The sequence below is a fragment of the Mandrillus leucophaeus genome, unplaced genomic scaffold (assembly GCF_000951045.1).
Source record: "Mandrillus leucophaeus isolate KB7577 unplaced genomic scaffold, Mleu.le_1.0 Scaffold38, whole genome shotgun sequence".
In the NCBI taxonomy this organism is placed as follows: Eukaryota; Metazoa; Chordata; class Mammalia; order Primates; family Cercopithecidae; genus Mandrillus; species Mandrillus leucophaeus.
Window position 1 is genome coordinate 4,129,077 of NW_012104031.1, and position 10,590 is coordinate 4,139,666.

Genomic DNA, 10,590 nt, shown 5'->3' on the forward strand with positions numbered 1-10,590 from the left:
AATCACGGCTCACTGCAGACTCAACCTCCTGGGCTCAAGTGATTCTCCCACCTCAGCCTCCCAAGTAGCTAGGACTACAGGTGCCCACCACCACACCCGCTATTTTTTTTTATTTTTTTATAGAGACAAGGTCTCACCATGTTGCCCAGGCTTGTCTGGAACTCCTAGACACAAGCGATCTCCTGCCTCAGCTTCCCAAAGTGTTGGGATTACAGCCCTGAGCCACTGTACCTGGCCCATGATTTTTTTTTTCAAAGCTAGAGAAAGATACTATCAAGCATACTAAATCATACTAAATTCCTAAGGTAGCAAATAGGACATTCTTATATTCCCCAAGACTGGGTTAAAAAACATATATCTGTCTGATTGTTTTGTTTTGTTTTGTTTTGTTTGAGACAGGGTCTCACTCTGTCACCTATGGCATGGTCATGGATCAGTGTAGCCTCAACCTCCCAGGCTCAAGCAATCCTCCCACCTCAGCTCCGCAAGTAGCTGGGACTACAGGCCTGCGTCACTATGCCTGGCTAACTTTTGTATTTTTTGTAGAGACAGGGTTTTGCCATGTTGCCCAGGCTAGTCTTGAGCTCCTGGGCTCAAGTGATCCACCCACCTCAGTCTCCCAAAGTGTTAGTATTACAGGCATGAGCCACCACATCCGGCCAGTCCGATTGATTTAATAATTATAACCTCCAGTGCTCTAGCCCTGAACAAAATATAATTAAATGTGTTACCCATAATGAAGGAGTACATATGCAAATATTAGATTCTTTAAACATTTCTGTATGTTTAAAATTTTTCATTTAAAAATGTTGCAAAATGATCGGGGTATTGTAAAGGGAAACTTTATTATATTCTGTCATGTGAAAATTTGCCTGTTCCTAAATTCCTCCTGAAATGAAGTGGAAATCATACATTAAGGAAACAATTAGTTATTGAATTGAAAACCTTAAATGAAAAGTGACATATAAATGTAAAAATTATTATGTTTAATAATACTGTGTCTACCTACCATATGCTTTAGTAGGGTATTCTTAAATACATTATAAATACTAATTAAACCTTATGTCAAATCTGTGAACTATGAATAACAATGTACATAAGGAAAATCAAGGTATAATAATGTATACATTATGTAACCTCATTTTCCTCGCTACATACATTTATTTATGGCCATCATAGAACTTGTCATGTCTCATCATTTATTGCAATTAAAAATTTTTGGCCAGACGTGATGGCTCATGCTTGTAATCCCAGCATTTTGGAAGGCCAAGGTGGGCAGATCACTTACGGTCAGGAGTTCGAGACCAGCTTGGCTAACGTGAAACCCCATCTCTACTAAAAATACAAAAAGTAGCTGGGTATAGTGGCAGGTGCCTGTAATCCCAACTACTCAGGAGGCTGAGGCAGGAAAATCGCTTGAACCTGGGAGACGGAGGTTGCAGTGAGCCAAGATTACACCACTGTACTCCAGCCTGGGTGACAGAGCAAGACTGTCTCAAAAAAAAAAAAAAAAATTATTCATGAGATTTACTTTGTAACATATCACAGTGGGACCTCCTCTTATTCCAATTCAGCCTCTTGCTGATAATTTGTATTGCCCTTAAGCACCCAAATAGAATTCTCAGTAAAGGATAAAAGAAAAATTGATATTAAATCAAATAGGTAGGAATACTCAGCTAGAAGCCTAATCCTATTCACAGTCCTCATGCATCATTTCAATATTATGTTCCTGGTATATGATAGCTGCTCCTATATATATATAACTTTATGTTTTACTGGCATACTGGTCTTCTAATAAGGATTTTTGAACTGGAGTACATTTTTCAGGGATCAATAATGATGATTCTTTTGGCTGCATTCTTTTTGTATTCAGAATTAGGAGGCAAAAAATATCTAGTTCCAGTTGTTTAAATAAGCTAAAATTGACCCACTCCAGGTTAAATCCTTACTTTCCCAAGACATAGGAACTAAAATTTCTTTCTTTTTTGGAGATAATTGGTACCAACATAACTCACTGCAGGCTCGAACTCCTGAGCTCAAGCAAATCTCCTCCTACCTCCTGAGTAGCTGGGACTATAGGCACATAAAATAAAATTATGTTATTTTATTTTTAAGCAGAGACGGGTCTCGCTATTTTGCCCAGGCTGGTCTTGAACTCCTGGCCTCAAGCAGTCTTCCCACCTCAGCCTCCCAAAGTACTGAGATTTTAGGTGTGAGCCACCATGCCCAGCCTGAGCTTAAATTTCAACAAGAATTCAGTCTCTTTTTCTTTTTCTTTTTCTTTTTTTTTAAACAGAGTCTCCAGGCTGGAGTGCAATGGCACGATCTCAGCTCACTGCAACCTCTGCCTCCCGGGTTCAAGCGATTCTCCTTGAGAAGCTTGGACTATAGGCGCTCACCACCATGCCTAATTTTTGTATTTTTAGTAGAGACAGGGCTTCACCATATTGGCCAAGCTCTTGACCTTGCGATCCACCTGCCTCGGCCTACCAAAGTGTTGGGATTACAGGCATAAGCCACCACGCCAGGCCAAGAATTCAGTCTCAATATAAGGAAGTTCCAGGAAGCCAGAAGTACTTCCTTACCATACCTATTTTATTTGCTGCTTTTCTTTTTTTTTTTCCTGTGGAAGTAAGTGTGTAATACCTTCTTTGGAGATTTTACAGAAAAGTGTAAGTAGCTAAATTCCTTGGATAGTTTAAGAGCATACCTACTTGGAGAGAAAGAAATATAGCTTCTGGCTGTATGATTATTGAAAGTAGTAATAATTATTATAATCTAATTAATTTTACAGGCTCGGCCAAAAAAGATGCCATGAAAACATTCATCTACCTATAATGACTTAAAAAGATTTTCACATCAAAATCCTATTTTTTCTAAAACATCTTTCCCAACCAGGGCTTTCTGAGAATAACTTATACAATCAGCTCATTAAACAAGTATGGTAATTTAAATTTCCTAAATAAGTACTCCATTCTTTTATTATTTATTTTTTATTTTTGAGACAGGGTCTCACTCTGGATTTGCAGTCGTGCAATCACAGCTCACTGCAGCCTCAACCTCCTGGGCTCAAGCAATCCTCTTACCTCGGCCTCCCAAGTAGCTGGGACTACAGGCATGCACCACCATGCCTGGGTAAGTTTTGCATTTTTTGGTAGAGATGGGGTTTTGCCATGTTACCCAGGCTGGTCTCAAACTCCTGGGCTCACGCGATCTGCCCACCGAGGTCTCAAAAAAATAAAAAATAGGCCAGGAGCAGTGACTCACGCCTGTAATCCCAGCACTTTGGGAGGCCGAGGCGGGCGGATCACAAGGTCAGAAGATCGAGACCATCCTGGCTAACATGGTGAAACCCCATCTCTACTAAAAATACAAAAAATTAGCTGGGCAAGGTGGTGGGTGACTGTAGTCCCAGCTACTCGGGAGGCTGAGGCAGGACAATGGCGTGAACCCAGGAGGCGGAGCTTGCAGTGAGCTGAGATTGCGCCACTACACTCCAGCCTGGGCAACAGAACGAGACTCCGTCTCAAAAAAATAAAATAAAATAAAATAAAAAAATAAAAAGAAATAAAAATAAAAAATAAAAAAGGATATATTTTCATATACTAGTGAATAAATCCTGACAAGTAATACTGTTTAAAAATAAAATACAATTTTATACTTTTACAAGTACTTAAGCGAGCCTGCTGTGATGTGTTGTTAAAGTGAAGAAACCTTTATAAAATAATAATTTTCATAGCTACACTTTAAAAATAAATTATAACATTAGAATGCTCCATTTTAACAAACCATAACACCTGTAAAAAGTTTATGAAAATCTTTTAGCCTGGCCTCTATTCCCACCAGTTAACATACCCCCCTCTGGTGGACAAATGGAAACGGTACATTTAGTGTATGGGGTTCTTTCTCTTTTTTTTTTCTTTCTCTTTGTTTTCTTCTTCCCTCTCTACCTACTTTTCTTCCTTCCTCTTTTTTCTTCTATCCTTTTCTCTTTCCTCTCTGTTGCCAAAATTATAGAGACTTGCTTGTTTTATCAAACCATCTCTCTTTTCCACCAGACTCAATACAGTTCTTGCTTTTTCTTTTTTTTTTTTCTGAGATGGAGTCTCGCTCTGTCGCCCAGGTTGGAGTGCAGTGACCGAATCTCAGCTCACTGCAAGCTCCGCCTCCCCAGTCCACGCCATTCTACGGCCTCAGCCTCCGGAGTAGCTGGGACTACAGGCGCCCGCCACCATGCCCGGCTAGTTTTTTGTATTTTTTTTAGTGGAGACAGGGTTTCACCGTGATAGCCAGGATGGTCTCGATCTTCTGACCTCGTGATCCGCCCGTCTCGGCCTCCCAAAGTGCTGGGATTACAGGCTTGAGCCACTGCGCCCGGCCAGTTCTTGCTTTTTCTAAGAGACATTTTAAAGATCTATTTCTCAGAGAACCACCCAAGGAAGTAATCAAGTTCAGTTCTGAAGACAGAACTGTAATTGAGATACAATTACAGTTGGGGCAGGAAGAAAATAAAAACAGGTATTGAAAGGATTAAAACAGAAAACAGTAGTAAAATAAGCAGGAACTCAATTATGACAGAAAACACTTCACTAAATGCTGAGTAAATGCTAACAATAAATGCAAAACCCCAACAGCGAACTGGAATTAGACTGGACAAAAATGGGATTCCTTGTTTGTCTCAGAACTTTATAATTAATAAACTATTGTAGTTGGCTTATTCCTGCAACTAAGGTGAGGAACCCCAGGGGAGCATCACAGAGTCCTAGTGAACATGTGGGGCTCTTGAGAGAAAACACACCACACAATGGTTATGGGGAACTACTTGCCACTTAACCCTAGTTTCGACTAGATGTAGACATCACTGCTGTGGCCAAAATTATACTTACTTCCAAGTTTAAAAAGAGACTGATTATTACTCCGTTACCAATAATAGTAATAAACAGTATAATAGTAATAATAATAAATTACTATTAGTATTGTCATCATTATTCCAAAGCTACATAGCGAGCTGAGAGCAGTCAGATGAGGGTTGGCTTTTTGTTCGTTTGTTTTTCCACCCACAGCATTCCCAAAGGCTAGTCAAGTTCCAGCCACATCCTTTAGATTAAGTCAGGTCTGTGCCATCTTTCAGCGCTCATGAAGCATTGGCCTCTGGCAGAGGCAGCTCTGAGAAGTTAAGGTTGGCTTAACCATAAACAGGTTCTTCCTTTTTCAGTACCATGCATCTAGCGTTGGAAGACGGTTTAAAAGTCATCTATTCCAGCTGGACACAGTGGCTCACGCCTGTAATCCCAGAACTTTGGGAGGCTGAGGCGGGTGGATCACCTGAGGTCAGGAGTTCAAGACCAGCCTGGCCAACACGGTGAAACCCCGTCTCTACTAAAAATACAAAAATTAGCTGGGCGTGGTGGCGGGTGGCTGTAATCCCAGCTACTCCGGAGGCTGAGGCAGGAGAATCGCTTGAACCCGGGAGGCAGAGGTTGCAGTGAGCCGAGATTGCTCCATTGCACTCCAGCCTGGGTGACAGAGCAAGACTCTTGTCTCAAAAAAAAAAAAAAAAAAAAGTCATCTATTCCAAACTGCCACCCAGTACAAGGATCCTTTCTGCACTATCCCTGACAAGTGATAACCTAACTTCCACTTGAACATTTCCAGTGATGAAGGAATTCACTACCCCCTACGTTTACCTATTTTGTTCTTCAGAGTTCTAATTGATAGAATGCTTTATTTAGCTAAGTTCTGCATCTCTTAGACTTTCATCCGTTGTCGTTAAATGTGTCCTCTGAAGTAGTAAAATCTCCCATGTGAAAAATACTTAAAGGAAAACAGCTATCACGTATTCTCTTTTCCAGATTAAATATTTCTGGTTCCTTTCATTTTTCTTGCTAAGAAACGATTTCCAGCTCCTTCCTTGGTCTGACAGAGCCAACTTCGTAACCGAACTTGGACCCCCGGATGTCTTCTCAGGGTTGAGCGCAGGGTGTAAGACGCTGAATGGCTGCGCCCGGTGCGCGCTCTCATTTGAATGCGTGAGCGTTCAGAGCGCTGGCCAATAGAGAGGAGCGGTGGCTGCGCTTCTTTCCCGGGGGTTACTGTGGGCCAATCACAATCTTCTCCAGACAGGGGGCGGAGCTACGCCAACCGTCCGAGGTCGCGCAGGCGCTGGTACCAAGTTGGTCCGCCGGTTGCCGCGTTGTGAGGGGTGTCCGCGCAGGTAAGTAAGGAGAGTATTCCGGTTCCCGATCTGAAAGAACGTACACCGGAGGAGGTCACTGAGTCTTGGGGGGAAGGAGTCCTGTGTCCGCCCAACATGGGAGTTTTCGTCTTCTCTGAAAGGAGAGCCTCAGAAAAGCCACCGTTGAGCGGAGGGTCTCACAGTATCTTTGCATGAAATCGTGGTCAGAGCTCCCCCTAGCCGTCCTCCTGCCACGGCAGGGAGAAATTTGCCACTAGAAAGGACGTAACAGCCCAGTACTCGCTGCGGGTTGTGCACTGGCTGTTCTTTTGCCTTCTTCAACATCTGGTCCAAACCCACGTTTCGTTCATTAATTATCCAAATTTACTGCAGACTTGATACAAAAATAAAAAGACTAGGGACCTGCCGTCAAGGAATTCCCCCTAAGGAGAAGAAACTATCAGATGAATTAGAACACGATGCAAATAGATGTGGACTCACAGAGGGTGACGTTGAAAAGGTGTGAGGGGTGGGGATGCATTACTGGAGAATGAGTTGTGATTTAATATGTACTTATCTAAAGGTGTGAAAGAATAATACTTTTATGAGCAGCAGGAATAGGGCAGTGTGGCTGAAGCACGAGTTTGTGGAAAGTGGATACTGGATATAAGGCGGAATATAAGGGTTAGATTGTAAAGAACCTTTATACCCTGAAAAATAGGCAGTTATTCGTGGCATTTGAGCCACAGAATGGCATATGCCAATTTTGGTTAATATAGTGAGGCTGGAGTCTCTGGTTGATTCCTTGGGAGAAATTGCCTTGCTTGTTCTAATCCTTTTACCATGGCTTTCCACTGTTCTCGTTTTATAAAGGTACACTTTATACTTGTGATATTTTAATGTACAGTCAGCCCTCAGTATCCATGAGGGATGGTTCCAGGACATCCTGCGGATCCCAAATCCACCAAAGGTCAAGTCCCAGATATAAAATGGTGTAGTATTTGCATGTAACCTATGCATGTCCTCCCATATACTTTAAGAGATGGGGATCTCCTTTGTTGCGCAGACTGGCTTTTTTTGTTTTTTTTGTTTTGTTTTGTTTTGTTTTTCCAGAAAGAGTCTCGCTCTGCCACCCAGGCTGGAGTGCGGTGGCACGATCTTGGCTCACTGCAACCTCCGCCTTCTGGGTTGAAGCTATTCTCCTGCCTCAGCCTCCCAAGTAGCTGGGATTACGGGCATGCACCACCACACCCTGCTAATTTTTGTATTTTTAATAGAGACAGGGTTTCCTCATGTTGGCCAGGCTGGTCTCAAACTCCTGACCTCAAGTCACCCACCCACCTTGGCCTCCCAAAGTGCTGGGATTACAGGTGTGAGCCACCATGCCTGGCCAGTTTTGTTTTGTTTTTGAGACAGTGTCTTGCTCTGTTGCCTAGGTTGGAGTGCAGTGGTGCGATCTCAGCTCACTGCAACCTCCACCTCCCGAGTTCAAGCCTTTCTCCTGCCTCAGCCTCCTGAATAGCTGGGATTACAGGCACCCACCACCGCAGCTGGCTGATTTTTGTATTTTTAGTAGAGAGGGTATTTCCCTATGTTGGCCAGGCTGGTCTCGAACTCCTGGCCTCAAGTGATCCACCTGCCTCGGCCTCCCAAAGTGCTGGGATTGCAGGCATGAGCCACTGCACCAGGACGCACAGGCTGGTCTTGAACTTCTGCATGTCCTCCCATATACTTTATTTATTTTAGAGATGGGGTTCTCCTTTGTTGCACAGGCTGGTCTTGAACCCCTGGCCTCAAGTGATCCTTCTGCCTTGGTCTCCCAAATTGCTGCAATTACAGGTGTGAGCCACCATGTCCAGCCTCGCCCCCATATACTTTGAATTATTTCTTGATTACTTATAATACCTAATAAAATGCTAAGTAAATTGTTGTTACACTGTGTTCAGGAAATAATGACAAGAAAAAATGTATAGTACATGTTTGGACGAGTTTTGTTTTTTTGTTTTTTTGCTTTTTTGTTTTTTGAGACAGAGTCCTAATCTATCATCCAGGATGGGGTGCAGTGGCGTGATCTCGAAGTACAAAACGCTTTCAGCAAAAAATCTTTATTTTTAAGAAAAAAGTATTTTTTCTCATTTTCTATTTCTGTCATAAATTTTTATTCTTTCCAGTGGAACCAAAACTTGAACTTCCTTATAGTTGATACATGCCCAGCAAGACTGATCAAAGAAAAGATGGCACAGATAAACAGTGTTAGAAATGAAAATGGAAACATAACTATAGATAACTACAGAGATTAAAAAGATAAGGCATTACACAAATACATGTAAAGTTGCATGTAATAGATAAATTTGTGGAAAAATTTAACTTGCCAAATTGATGCAAGAATAAATAACTTGAATAATATTTAAATAAATTGGATTTGTAGTTTAACATTTTCTCAAAATGAAAACACCAGGACCAGATAGAGTTATTCCAGACAACCTAGTAACAAATTATCTCTTGGACTAATCCACAATATATATTTAAAAAAAAAAAGGAGGCAATGCTCCCTAACTCATTTTAGGAGGCTACAATAACCTTGATACCTAATAAAGACAAAATTAGAAAGGACAGTTATAGGCCAGTCTTATTGATTAGCATAGTGTTAAAAGTTTTCCCTTTAAGGTTAGAAATCTGACAAGAATGCCAACTATCAGCTTTTCTTTCTTTTTTTTTTTTTTTTTTGCTGTTGTTGAGACAGTCTCACTCTGCCACCAGGCTGGAGTGCAGTGGCACAATCATGGCTCACTGCAGCCTCCATCTCTCCAGGCTCAGGTCATCCTCCCACCTCAACCTCCTGAGTAGCTGGGATTATGCCAGCATGTCTGGCCTAGCTATTAGCTTTTGTTTTCAACATTGTACTGGAAGTTACTGCCAGAATAGAAGGCAGGAAAAGAATTAGAAGGGAAGAAATAAACTGATTATATGTGGATGACATGATTGTCAGTGTGGAATTACCATTCCCAGACCACTCCCCACCCCAAATAGATTCATCATTACCATTACTAAGGCTTTGGTTAAAAATCAATTAGATTGACTGGGCGAGGTGGTTCACGCCTATAATCCCAGCAGTTTGAGAGGCTGAGGCGGGTGGATCACCTGAGTTTGAGAGTTCGAGACCAGCCTCACCAACATGGAGAAACCCTGTCTTTACTAAAAAAATACAATATTAGCCAGGCCTGGTGGCACATGCCTGTAATCCCAGCTACTCAGGAGGCTGAGGCAGGAGAATCGCTTGAACCGGGGAGGTGCAGGCTGTGGTGAGCCAAGAGCACACCATTGCACTCCAGCCTGGGCAACAGGAGTGAAACTCCACCTCAAAAAAATTTAAAAATCAATTAGATTTACATGTATCAGTAAGAAATGGGTAGTAAGTAGTGTTTTTGAAAAGATAGCAAAAATATAAAGTACTTAGAAATCAGTCTGACAAAAGTTAGGTAAAGCTTTGTAGAGAAAATTATAAAACCTTTGGAAAGCATCAAAAAAAGACTGAAACAGCGTGCTCATGGATCTTAGGATTCAGTATCATAAAGATATCAGTTATCTCCAAATTGATCTATAGCATCAATAAAATTACAATCCAAATCACAGAACCCTGTTATGATTTGGATTGTAATTTCATATATACATATTTATGTATATATTTATGGACTTATGAACAGATTGTCAAATCTATGTGGAAGAGCAAAGAGTCAAGAATAAGTCTTTCCTGAAGAAAAAGTGGATAAGCTACAGTAAAACATCACATTGTACACCTTAAATATATACAATTTGTATTTGCCAGTTATATACCTCAGTAAGGCTGGGGAAAAAATTAAATAATAATAAATGAATAAGCTATAGTAAATCAAACAGTGGAGTATTGTCTCAGAAATAATCCACTTGACCGATAGAACAAATTCAAGAGTCCCAAAACAAATCCATACATATAGAAATTTAATTTATAGTAATATCAGCAGGAAAAGGATGGACATTCAGTAAATGGTGTTAGAACAATTGACTATTCATATGAGGAAAAACTTTAAATTGGGCCCCCCCTCACTCACTATGCATAAAATTCAATTCCTAGTGAATTCAATATTTAAATTTGAAAAGCAAAATTATAAAATATTTGAAGACTATGTAGGAATATCCCTACATTTGGGGGTAAGGAAAAATTTAATACACAAAGTATAAATGTAAAGGAAGAGATTTTAAGATTGATTATGTTAAGAGTATGTGTTCGGCCGGGCGTGGTGGCTCAAGCCTGTAATCCCAGCACTTTGGGAGGCCGAGACGGGCGGATCATGAGGTCAGGAGATCGAGACCATCCTGGCTAACCCGGTGAAACCCCGTCTCTACTAAAAAATACAAAAAACTAGCCAGGCGAGGTG

The 10,590-nt window shown here is 41.2% G+C and overlaps 1 protein-coding gene across 2 annotated transcripts in view; it reads left to right on the plus strand.

Annotated features, from left to right (window-relative positions):
• The first annotated feature begins 6,143 nt into the window (after positions 1 to 6,143).
• The window catches only part of UBE2T (ubiquitin-conjugating enzyme E2T), a 10,705-nt gene continuing 6,258 nt past the window's right edge, over positions 6,144 to 10,590 (plus strand). The window contains exon 1 of one of the 2 annotated variants that reach the window (XM_011990523.1): positions 6,144 to 6,214. The gene's annotated coding sequence lies outside the window, so the exon portion shown is untranslated. The remainder of the gene's footprint in view (positions 6,215 to 10,590) is intronic. The other variant, XM_011990525.1, reaches the window with a different exon arrangement.